We start from the raw sequence: 14,202 nt of genomic DNA, 5'->3' as shown, positions 1-14,202 counted from the left end.
TTTCGTATAATTAACTAATTTAAAATCGAATTTAGATAATTCAGTTTGATTGGTATTACCTATGATGTATTTTGCAATAAATTTTCTAAATGATTTAGAAAACAATAACTTTTAATTCAGTTTAATTTCTTACATGGGCAACAAAAAATAAAATTAAAAAAATTACAAATTTTTTATATAATAGAAAACGGAGTAAATCCGTTTGTGATAATTATGGGTGGATGGGTTTAAGACTTAACTATGGACATCAATGTGTAACACATTTGAATCTAGGGTTAAACGTTTTTGTCAATAATCTGGCTCTATTTTTTATTTTTTGTCAATAGTATGAGCATAAATTGAGTCACAATCTTTCTCCTAATTGGGCTTGGCTAGTTTTGGGCCTAATAGTAATTTCAATTTGAGGGTCACAGAAATGCAATAAACATATTGACAATAATAATAATGTACCAAACATAAAATTTGACTTCTAGTACTTTAGTTTTCTTAATCAAAGTTAAAGGAAATATTTTAATTTTTATAACTTTATTTTATTTTTATAAATTTATTTTATTTTTATTTATTTTTAATGATTTTATATTTTATATATTTATTTAGTTTTAATATGATCTTATATATTAATTATGTGGTGAAATATATCATAATTAAAAAAAATAATTTGTGTGTAAAAAAATATTACACTTGAAAAATAGGATCAAATAATATTAAGAATTAAAAGAATAGATAAAAAATAACGTTAAAAGATTTAAAGTGTTAATTTTGCCTTAAATAAATATCTATATATAATTTGAAATTGTAAGTTTGAATCCTTACTCATCTCTTTGAGATCAAGTAAATATTAAATTTCGTGTAACTATTTTTTAAGCCCAATGACATTACTTACCTTAAAATGAAATACCATATTTTTTTCTCAAATTTTTTTATCACCAATAAAATAAAAAATCAAAGCTAATCATACTACTGATAATGTCCATTTAAATCAACACGTTATGGTTAATTCAAGTTTTAAATATAACATTATATGTATTTTTATACAATTGTTCATTTAAAGTTTTATTTTAATAAATTTTATTATAAAGGTAGATAATAAAAATTATTAAAATAAAACTTTAATTTTACTTAAAAATTGTATAGAAAACCTATAATATTGTATATAAATTTTGTCTTGTAAAAAAATATCATTATTAAAATATCAAAAATAATTTTTGAACCTTTGGAAATAGACACTACAGGGAAACTCGATACATTCTAAGTTTGGATGTGACACGTAGATACAAATAAGTGTGACAAAATATTTAAATATGATATAAGTATTTAAAAAGTTATTCAAATAATAGAACTCTCATAGCATTAGCCTATTAAACGGCAACGCAAGTTAATATTTAAAAAATAAATAGGTCTAGAATACAGCTAAAAAAATCACTTATTTATTTACATTCTTAGTTTTAGTTACAGCATTAACGTAAACTAATAAATTTTTTTAGTGTAACATAAATTATACAATTGAAACTGTAAACAATTGCTTTCAATTAGTCTGATTTTTATCATGATTGAATAAATTTCATTTTTCAATATATTGAATATTCTTATCGATTTTACGCACTTTTTCACATTATGAATACGAATTTAATTATATGTTATAAATTATTGAAATAGTTAAAATTTCCTTATAAAGAAGAATATCAGAATTATATACTCTCTTTTTAACATGTTTTTAGTTATTAAATACAAGTAAAAATAAAGAATTTATTTTAAAAAAAACATATTAAAGATAATTTTTTTAACATTTCTTTCCTTATAAAATATGTTAATATTATATTTTTTTTATATATCCTTTTAATACACATTGGTAGAGTTGATATAAATCATATTAAATAATATGTATCTAGTTTATATTTAACGAGATTTGAATAAAATTTATCTAATAAAAAATGTGTAAAAACAATGTATCAAGCAATGTATTATCAACATTTTGCTCTTTTTATTGTATTATTATCTGAACTTTAATATTTCGGATAAATGTAATTAATTAAAGATTTAGCTAAACAAGGGAAGTTGTTTATCTAACACCATTTGGGAATGCAGTCTCATACAGACTAAAGGAATTGGCATAAAATCGAGAGTTTTGTTTTAGCCTTCAAAATTTGGCTGAGGATTTTTCAATTGCTCACCGTAGAATATCTCCATTTATCATTGTGATTGGTATGAGTCCTATGGAAACGAGAAAGGAAAGAAAATATAGCACTAAGAAGCAAATAAAGTTATATTTAGCCTGCCCGTCTAAGGTAACTTCAGATATAAAAACACAAAAGAAAAAAAAGGAGGGTCTGGGGACAAGAAAAGCTAGAAGATGTTGAAGTTGTAAATCTGAGGTTGACATAACTTGCACTGACATAAGTGTTAAGCAACTCATTTTGAGCAGGCCAGAAACCAGCCTTGAGACCAGTTTTTCTCACTGCTTTAAGGATTTTGTTCTTGTGTGCATAACTGGTGGCAACAACCTTCTGGATGTTAGCATCCACTTCCTCCTTCTCTATTCCTGCAAGTGGATTCATTGCCAACATCAAATTTTGATTAATTCAACTACCGAGTACTAAATATGAATTATTATGGCATGGGTTGGCAATGATTTACATCTACAACAATAAACCAACCTTTCAATTTTGAGAGGCATTTCCTTAGTCTTTTCTCGTGTATCCCAACCATCTTCACTTTTAACTCAACAATCTGCCATGCAAAACAATGCTTCATTATTATTCATTCATCATAATTCACATAAAAGGTGGGATGGAAAGAGCAAATATTCCTTCATTCACAATCTAATATAGAATCATATATGAAAATTCTATAAACTAAAACACCCATTTTCTCTTATTTTTTTAAACCAACTTTACGATGACCAAAGATGCAGAAAATAGAGACAATAAATTGCTAGTGCTTAGATAAACTAAGCAACAGTCTAAAACTTAAAGGAGCAAAACCTCCATGAAAAATGCTGTGAGGAAATGATGCTACAAATGTTTGAGAGGGAACGGGGCAGTAGCAATGAATAAAGTGAGGCAGAATGATCCAGAAGCAACAATTGAAATGAGGGTAAATCCAATGAGACACAGAGAATGACAGTGTATTATATATAACAGTTAACACCTAAGACAAGCCTAGCCAACATTAAAGTGAAGACTGAGGAGAGTCTGGAGGCAGTTTGAACTAGTATAGTAAGCACTGAGCAAAATCACATGCTTTCCAGGGACAGAAGCTCGCTGAGCTTTAGAATATGCGTCCCAAGAAACGAGGCTTTAGATTTACTCAAAGGAATGATGAGTACATGCGAATTTGAAATGATTGGCTTTGACAGGACCAACTTGGCTTTTGCCCCTTTTGACCAAAGTTGTACACAGATTGAGGAAAGAAAGGAAATGGATAAAGAGAATCTTGGCTTTGATGCATGTTCAACATCTGACATATATGATCTATCTAGAATTTATCAACTAGTAAATTGAATTGATAGATGAAAATTTAATTAGGAGCTTTATGTCTGATTCTTAATATATTGAAAACAAAACATACTATATTGAAGTTCCTAGTTGTTTAAATATATGCATGATCAACATCCAAACAAAATAAAAATATGCATGATAAAAATACTAAAATCACGTAATGGCAAGATATGTAACAATTAACCACAAATCATATGGATCACCTGACATATCAACAATTGTTCCAATTTAATATATGATTTTGAATTTGAATTCTATTGAATACAGTAGTGTTAAATATTCAAAGAGAGTTTTAACACCTACGTTAGTTCTATACAACTTGAATAAGATTACTTCAAGACACTTGTGATCTAAAAAATATATAACAATTAGTATATTTTATAAATATTTTTAATTTTATTTTATAATTTCTTTATTGTTTTATTTTTCAAATTGATAAAAAGATTTGTGAGTTAAGCAGTAAGAATCTGACTTTAAAAAATGGACAATTATTTTCTTGTGATATAGCATATGGTATTTCATTTTGCATAAACGTGGAAAAGATAAAAATGGAAAACAGAAAGAAGAGAGAATAGAAAATGTTAATATGCAGAAAACAAGGAGAATAAAAACATGAAAACGCAGAAAGTAGGGTATAATTGAGTTGGTTTTCCTTACCCTAAAATATTAGATGTTTCGAGTAAATATTTTACCAGTGACTCATCTCATCAAATGATCCAAATGACTCAAATGAATATGTGAAATTCTCTGCGTCGCTTGTAGTGATGCAAAACACTGCAAAATGCTCTCAGTTGCAATTGGACATGGGAAGTGGGCCCAATGGATACCCAATCCCACATCAGAGTCCACAAATGTCCACATTGCGGCCCATCAGAATTAAAATGATTTTAACTAGAAAAATTTGGATTTATCAATATTTTTATTTTAATTTGATTTAAATTAAAATAAAAATAAATTCAATATTTAGATTGTGTCCAAATTTTAGTTTTCATTTTTTTAGAAAATAAAAAAAAATATTTAAATGCATAACATGTGTGTATATAATAAAAAAAATTAATTCAAAACGTCAAATATCTCATTTCATAAATTTAGTCTCTACAGATTTTTAATTGATAATAATGTGTTTGACTCTAATTTTATCTAACTATTAATAAAAGGGTGGCATAGGCTTATAACTTGGCACCTTTCATTTCTAACTAGGCAAAACAAAACCAAGCCTAAGTGCGTTTTGTAAAGTCAAGAGTAACGTTTTAATTATCATTTATCTTACTTGATTAACTTAAAATTTTGTCTGACTAAAATAGATATATTTAGCAAAAGAGTTTGTTTGAATAATATATAGAATTTTTTTCCATTTTTATTTGATCTTATCATGATTCAGATTTTAACCCTTGGCATTACTTATACAACCCCCATTAAATAATAATAATAATAATAATAATAATAACTCTTTGTTTAAAACTCAAGAGACTACTGAGGCAAATTAGATTATTAGTGACAGAACGGACTCAAATTTTTTAAAACTAAACACACATAATATATTAAACTATTGATCAAACCAGCCCAAAAAATTGGGTGAATTTTGATGTCCTTATCTGAAATCAGAAATAACCATAACCCACAGAATTAAAGTAATACTTATTTAAATATATAGAATAATTTTTCTTTAATTACAATTTTTCTAAGGAAAATTGGCTCCCCAAGAAAAAATGGCTATGACAGAATCTATTGGGCTTATTCGAAAGGCTATGATGCAAAAACTGGGTTACGTGATAACTTTAAACGTGTTTCTTTGTTAGCAATGATGGATGGCATAGTTATTGAAAATGGGTTAGACAATCAGTTTGATCAGTATAAAAAATTAAGTAAAGCTAAAAACAGTCGAGAATCGCCTATAACCAGTCAATATCGGATAAGACCTAGTGCCAAAACCCGACTTGTTAAAAAAGAGTTATTATTATTTTATTTATTTTAAAATATTTTTAAATAAATAAAGACTATATTTTTTATATAAAATTTTTATTATTTAAATACTTATTATATTTTTATCTTATATAATATGTGCTAGAATCATTTTATGCTATTTTAAATATTTAATTAACTTACGTTTTTATAATTTTAAATTAATGTATTATTATTTTATATATACTATTACCGGTCTAACTCTAGATTAATCATGGTTGAATTAATCAAAAGTGAACTAATATCTTCACCGATTTAAAGCCATTTAGATGACATATCTGTCTAGTCCATTATCTCATAAGATTAGGATGACTTAAGATATTGTAATTTAATGTTAATTGTTCTTTTAATTATTACCTTCTTATTTATTTTTTAATTAAATAGTTTGATCTCAAAATTAAAAATCTTGTTAAAACTGAATTTAGCATTAATAAGTCTATGTATGACAGATATGAGTTTCCAATTAATCAACTTTCAAAATATATATATCTATATATCTATCTATATATATATATATAGGGATTACTATAATTTTAAAATATGAAATACAAAATATAGTAATATAGATAAAATAAAATATTAAAAGTAAATAAAATATAAAACATAAAATATTGGAGTGGTGATAGAACTAGCTCAATAAAAACGAAAAAAGAAAGTTAGAATAACGGTAGTCTAAACATAACTAATTAAGAAAAGAGAGAAAATAAAATACAAAAATAAATTTTATTTAAAATAAAAAAAAATTACAAAGACAAACTTAGAGCTTCTCTTCTTAAAATATTTCTCTAAAATTGGTAAATGAAAGCCTATTAGAATTATTTGTAAAAATTTATTCTTCATCTAAATTAATTAAAAAATAATTAACTTTGTTATAATAGAATTCATGTGATAAGAGTTTTGAACATGAAGCTTCATTAGAGATTATGTTTTAAGATTTTTCGAGTTGTTACTCTTTCTAAATTATTTAAAGAATATTTTTCAAATTTTTGATAAGAGCTTATTTTAAGTTGCTTCCTGTTGGAGAAGCTTCTAATTTAGCCTCTTAAAAAATTAAAAATTTGTTATAAACCAATTATTAACTTGATTAAGTCTTGCCTGCGAAGTATTGAATTGATTATACCATTTGACAAAGACATATCTTTGCAGAATTAAAAGAGTCTTTGAATTTTCTTACTTTTCATATTTGTATTGTCAAGAAAATACGCAAGCAAGGAAGAAAGCTGAGAAATATTTAATGTCAATAGGAACTCATTATTGTCCATTATATCTTTTTCTGAAATTGGCAAAATTTGTATTTTCTTAGAGAAAGAAGAATTGATTTAACTGATCCAAAATAGTCTTACCATTGGAGAAATTGGTTTGAAAAATTATATTTGACATTCTTCTTGAAATAAATTAACCAAGAGTTTCAATTAAGTTTATTTTGATACAAGAAAACTCTTATTCAAGCATCTATATAATCTTAATAATTATAACCAACTGGGTTAAAACGTTAGAATTTTTTTTTTCAAATTATTAGGATTGTCTCAAAAAAAATTTGTGTTAAAACCTTTATGATTTGGATTGTTGATTGAAGGGTATTCTTGGTCCTTATAGTATTTTATGGAAATAAAGGCAAAATCTATTAAAATATATTCATAAAATTGTTTGGTTTTCTTAATTGTTGTTGACTTGAAATGAAACATTGGTGACAATATTTTTTAGATTGTCAGATAGGGATTTTTGTCTCAAAATTTTGGTTCCACTTTAATAACTAAAGAAAATTTATTTTTTAGAATGTAGTAGGATTAAGTTTTGTTGATAGAAATATCTTTTGTTTCAAGGAAAAAATTATTGATAATAATTTTAATATTGATGTATAATTTTTGGATTTTAATTTTATTAATCAAACACATAAATATTTCTTCATCATTTTGCTCATCATTAGTGTTTTCTTCTTTGCTAATATTTTCAGTTTCTTCCTCCTCAATTTGAGAAAGAATAATATGATGTATTTGTTGTTTTTGTTTGATTTCATTAATTTCTTATTTGAGATTATAAATCTCAATTTAAAGATATTGGATAGTTATTGATTTGGCTAGATAATTTTCTAATCTTTTAAAAATGTTGTTAACATCAAACATGCTAGTAATAATACGATTTCTTACATTTTGTTTGGTGTATAAAACTTCCTTAAATTTGTTAAGAAAATTTCTTTTCTTTTGAGGATAAGACAAAATGTAAGAGATCTTATTATTACTAATATGTTCTTTTGTTAGAATATTTACGTTTAGAGTTGCATCACCTTTAGAGGATGACATTTCATTATTTTGTTGGACTTGGTTAAATTTTTCAAAAGATTCTTTTGCAAATTCTTCTTCCAAGGTTTCAACTAGAAGATTATTAATATGATATTCTATAGATGGATATAGATTGAGATTCATATATTTTTTTTATTAATCCTACAATATTTGTTGATATGGTTTAGTTTACCATTGTAGTAACAAATAATTTCACTTCTAATTTTCTTGGAGATATTTCTAAGAATATTATCCTCAGTTTATTTTTGAGATTGTTCCTCCTTCTTACGAGAATATTTTTTCGATAAGAAGATATTATGGAACTCAAGTAAATCAAATACCTTTTGATACTTCAATATCACATCTAATATCTAATTGGTGGAATGTCACATGATTTCAACATTGAAGCAAATGAGACTTTTATACAAAACTTTCTCTTACTCAATGCACTTCTTGAATTCTTACAATAGAATTATTAATCTCCTTCAATACTTTTTTCACAATTAGGTTCAAAATATGCGTATAACATTGTATATGAATATGGTCAGTCACCTTTAAGAATTAAGTTATTTCCAAATATTATTCTCTTTTTTAAATATTGAATCTCAACATCATTCAATAAAGCATTATCAACTTTTAGACTAAAAAATTGCTCAAAGTCCCATTATTTTAAACAATCCTTAATGCTCTTGGCCATAACCTTTCTAGAATGGTCTTCCACTTGGCAAAAGTTATATTTTATTTTTAGTAGTTTTTAATCATTATCAACAAAATGAGTAGTTGAATACATGTAGCTTTGATTTTGATCAGATATCTATATACCACTTGTAAGATAAACTCTTTGACAATGTTTAGAAAGATATTTTGTAAACTTTTTTTTTAAACTTTGTATTCATTGGTTTAGTTCCATCCAAATACTTAATTAACTTGCCACAATAATTACACTTAGCCTTCTTATTTAAATCAATGCCAACTGTGAAATAGTTTTAAATTGTTGATTGATTTCTACACTCAGTTGATAAAATATTATGACGATGTGGTAAGTCAATAATGTAAGGAGCAACTAGCACTAGTAAAGTGGAAGTTGAATGTCCTAGTGTCTCTATACCATAGTCTCGTTCTGATCATCTAATAATGACATCTCTAATATATATGAAATCAATTGTTAGCTCTTTAAAATTTAGTTTAAGATCAAGTTACTTACTTTAAGATAAGAGTTAAGATGTGCCTTTGGCAAAGTACAAAAAAACAAATATATAATTAGATTGAATAGGTAGGATAGTAATATTCTACTGGCTCACTAAGAATTTTTTTCACATTTTAGCTAAAGAGTTAGTTCATCTATTGTCTCCAATGACATGCACATGTTTGTTAAAAATGTTTATTTTATATATCATATTTTTTACTATAAATTTATTGAAAAATAAAATTGCTTAAAAAAATAGATGAAGAACAATTAAATTTGTATAATATTAAATATTTAGAATGAATTATTCTTATTAAATAAAATAATAATTTATTGTCAAATTTAGTTGGATGTTTATCTAATTTTTATTTATATTATTGATAATTATTAAATCATAGTAACTTTTTCATTCATATAATTTTATAAATAATTTTTTAGCATATTAATTTATAATTTTATTTAGATATTAACCATAATTTTTTTTTTACATTTTAATATCTTTATATTATTATTATTTTATTTCTATAAAATTATTTTAAAAATATCACATATTTAATAAATATTTTTAAAGTTAGAACAGAGACACAAAACGAAAAATAACGCTAGCTAGATTTGTTAAATTATTTGTTATCAAAATACTCAAAATGATTTATTTAAATAAAATTAATAAGTTAAAAATAAATAATTGCAATGTTGTCATCATAAAAATTATAGACATATGACACATAAACTAATGTTATCAACACATTCTCTAACACATATTTTAAAGTCGACTAAAATTTATGAAAAATTAAAAAGTACAGAGAAAAACATTATACTTATAAGTGAGAAAGAGCGAATCACACATTATTTTTGTAATTTTTAATAAACTTTAACCAATGGTAGAGATGTGTTACAAAAAAGTGTGTTACTAACATTATTCATAATAATTAATATTCTAAAATTAATGAATGCAAAAAAATAATTTGTAAACTTAATAAAAATTAATAAATATTTACAAATTTAAATTTTTTATTATCTTAATTTGATAAAATTTATTTTTAAAGTAATTAACTTAATTTGACAAATTTTTTATTTTTTATATTTAAAATATAATTTTTCATTATTTTTAAATAAAATAATTTATAATAATAATAAATACCCTAAACCCTAAAAAAACAGCATAAATTTATTAATTAATCTTAAAAAAAAAATAGACTAACACATTTCTAACTCTAACTCACCTTTTCTTTATATATATTAAGACCTAGTACTAAAGTAAATCTATTATATATAAAACTTAAAAAAAAATAGGGTCGTGTACGTGGACATTGTAGACTATAATCTACGTGGACAGTTTATCCATCTCCCTTGTCCAATTAGCTTTAATTTCAAAATTTTAGGTCGAAAACTAATCAAAACTCATTTATGCCTGCCTGTAATTTTAGTTTAGTATTCTTTTCTCTTTTTTAACAAATAAATTTGTTTTTCAATTAAAGCTACGGAGAATGAGTTAGACGACGACAAGTTGTAGTTGTCTTGTGCAGAACGATTTTTTTCTTTTTTATAAAAATAAAAAGTAATGAATCATGTACTTGATATTTATCACCATTACTCATGTGCCACCATCATATTGGTCAGGTTCAAATATCGTTTTAAAAAATTATGAAATCTGATCCCACCATTAAAACTCATCATAAACTCTCTTGTTTTGCATCATATCATCATAAACTCTCTTATTAATACTAAATGTATCAACTTTTTTGTTTAGAAAAAGTTATTTTGAAAAAGGTAGCAACAAAAGCAAAATACTCATAATAAAAGGATATTTTGTTTAGAAATAAAAGATCGAAACTTTTAATGTGAATAAAAGCAAAAAATAGAGTAAAATAATAGTTGATGAAATATTTTGTTTAAACACAAAGATTCAGACTTTTAATATAAATAAAAAATGCATAAACAGAAATGAATAAAATAATAGATGAAGAACAAAATAACAACAAGTAAAACTTACTTGATATTTTGGCATTAATGAAAATAATCTTTAAACATTTTTTCTGGACATTTTATTTACTTATACTTTTTTTAAAAATAAAAATAACAATTTCATTCTTTTTAGAATTATTTTGGATTACTCATAGTTTAAGATTTTTCTTAAAATAATTTAAATCTAAAAAAATAAAATAAAAATTTTCAGACTTGATGGGTCAAGTTCCTGTTCCTACGTATATCTCGTATGCAACGGAAGAATCAAAGCTATCATATAGTTCCTTTTTTTTTTAAACTGAGTTTTTGATAAGTTTTTTTTTTAAAAAATTGTTTTTGGAAAACTTTATTTTTAGATAAATTCACGATTCAAGTTAGCATACGGCTATTCAATAAATCCTTACAATTCAAGCAACGTTGAAGGTGAATCCACTACTCTATCAAAATCGCTTGGCCGTTGCGTGCATTTAAAATGTTTTTAATATTAATTTTTTAGAGATAAGTCCATCCTTTTTTTTTTCAGAGAAAAACAAACATACATATAAAAAATGAATAAGAGAAATAATTATAGGTTAGGAAAGGTTAATTTTTTTAAAATTTGCAAAAAGATAATTTTAAAATTAGAAAAGGTTAGGTTTTTTTTTTAGGATTTGCAAAGAAGATTTTGTAAGGAATATTAGGATTTTTAGGTTTGCAAAAAAAGAAGAAGAATTTTTAGGGTTTATCATTTAAAAAAAGGTTTTTGGAGAAAATTAGTTTTGCAAAAGGAATGATTTTTGGAGTAGAAAAAATTAGGCTTTTAAGTTTTTTTTTTTGTAAAAAGTAACTTTTTAGGGTTAGTAAAAGGCAAAGCAAATAATAGTTTTTTTTTTTGCTAGGGTTTTTAGGTGAAAATATCTATGCTTACAAAAACCTAGTTTTAGGGTTAGGAAAACTTAGCTTTGTAAAAAACACAATTTTTATTTGGAGAAAAAAAAAGTTGATACATTTAGCATGAACAAACAAGAAAAAGGTAGAAACGAAAGCAAAAGATTCATAATAAAAAGATATTTTGTTTAGAAATAAAAGATCGAAACTTTTAATGTGAACAAAAACAAAAAATGAGAGCAAAATAATAGTTGAAGAAATATTTTATTTAGACACCAAGGTTCAGACTTTTAATATAAACAAAAAATGCACAAGCAGAAACGAGCAAAATAATAGATGAAGAACAAAACAACAATAAGAAAAACTTATTTGATCTGAAAAGTACAAGTTTCGTTGGCTTTATCCTTCAACTCTTTTAGTTCGTTCTTTCTGGTTGATCTCGAATGCTGATGAGAATCAAGGAAGACCCATTGAAGACAAAGACTTTAAGACATTGGAAGGACTTCAAGGACCAATGACAAGGGCAAGGGTAAAAAAATAAATAGAGACTTAGAAAAGATTGTTGCTATCTTATTTGAAAGGGAGTTCAATTTAGAGTTAGAAAAGCCCAAGATTGTCAATTATATATGCTTAGAGGATTTAAACTCTAATGAGTTTTATTAGGATTTAATTATTATATTTAGTTTATTTATTTTAATATTAGTCATTACTTATTTTGAGTTTTTATTTAGGATAAAATCTTGTTATTTTTATTTAGTTTATTTGAATTTAGGCTTGTTTATACAAGAAGCCCATTAGAGTTTGCGTTAGTATTAATTTACAAGCATTAGACATATATAAACTTTTGCAAACATATTTTTAATTAGTTTTGAATACAATTTGAGATTGAACACTTTGTGAGAGCGTGTGACTCTATGTTCTTGAGTGAGCCAGTTTTTTTTTATCTTATCAAGAGACCAAGACTCTTGTGGCGATTGTTCCTTAACTTATCAATCTTGCGATTATGATGCTATTTTTCATCTTTATTCTATTTTCACTTTTTATTAATTTTTTTCTTATTTCATTTTCTATTTGTGCCATAATAATTTCGTTTTTATTATATGAAATTCAATTCAAGATTGTTTAATTTAGCGACACAGTTTGTGATTGTCATCAGATGCGCCTTGGTATGCTCTCGGTTGATTTCTTTTTAACTCCCTCCTCTTTTTCTTTGTTCTCCGAGCTGTTTCTCTAGAATTCTCTCTCTTTTTCTCCTATGCTCTCAAAGTGTCCTATAAAAATAAAGTGTAAAAGTCCTCCATCTAAAAATAAAATAAAATAAAAATTAGATAAGATTTTAAATTTTAGGTCTATAAGAGGTTATGATTTTAAATTTTAAATATGTATATATTTAGGTTAGTGGAGAAAAAAGTGATTAGTTGGTAGATTTTAAGGGAAGTGGATAAGATGTTTAATGAAAATGTGAGAAGTGGCCATCGAAAAATAGGAAGGTGAAACTTTTTTTTAAAAAAAATTAAAAATAATAAATAAATAAATTAAATAGGATCTAGGGTTAGGAGGTGGCTATAAATAGGAAGCTTAGGGCTTTAGAGGGAGGACTTTTACAATTTATTTTTACGGGACACTTTGAGAGTACAAGGAGAAAAAGAGAGAGAATTCTAGAGAGATAGCTTGGGGAATGAAGAAAAAGAGGAAATAGTTAAAAAGAAATTAACCGATAGCATATCAAGGCGCATCTGAGGTTAACTAGAGAGAACGAATTGAAAGAGTTGAAGGATAAAGCCAACGAAACTCTTACTTTTCAGATCAAGTAAGTTTTCCTTATTGTTGTTTTGTTCTTCATCTATTATTTTACTCATTTATGCTTGTGTATTTTTTGTTTATATTAAAAGTCTGAATCTTGGTGTCTAAACAAAATATTTCTTCAACTATTATTTTGCTCTCATTTTTGGCTTTTGTTCACAATAAAAGTTTCGATCTTTTATTTCTAAACAAAATATCCTTTTATTATGAGTACTTTGCTTTTGTTTCTACCTTTTCCTTGTTTGTTAATGCTAAATATATCAACTTTTTTTCCCTCCAAATAAAAATTGTCTCTTTTACAAAGCTAAGTTTTCTTAAGCCTAAAACTAGGTTTTTGTAAGCATAGATATTTTCACTTTAAAAAAAAAAACCTTCTCTCTCTGCAAACTCTAATCTTTTCTATCCCCAAAAATCCTACAAAAAGCTTTGCCTTTTACTAACCGTAAAAAGTGACTTTTTTTAAAAAAAAAAACCACTAAAAAAAAAACTTAAAAGCATAATTTTTTCTACTCCAAAAATTATTCATTTTGCAAAACTAATTTTCTCCAAATTTTTTTTTAAAAATGATAAACCCTAAAAATTCTTTTTTTGTTTTTGCAAACCTAAAAATCTTAATATTCTTTTAATCATAAAAAAATCCTCT

The sequence above is a fragment of the Abrus precatorius genome, unplaced genomic scaffold (genome assembly GCF_003935025.1).
Source record: "Abrus precatorius isolate BTA unplaced genomic scaffold, Abrus_2018 Scaffold10, whole genome shotgun sequence".
NCBI classification, from domain to species: Eukaryota; Viridiplantae; Streptophyta; class Magnoliopsida; order Fabales; family Fabaceae; genus Abrus; species Abrus precatorius.
This window is presented reverse-complemented; position numbering follows the sequence as displayed.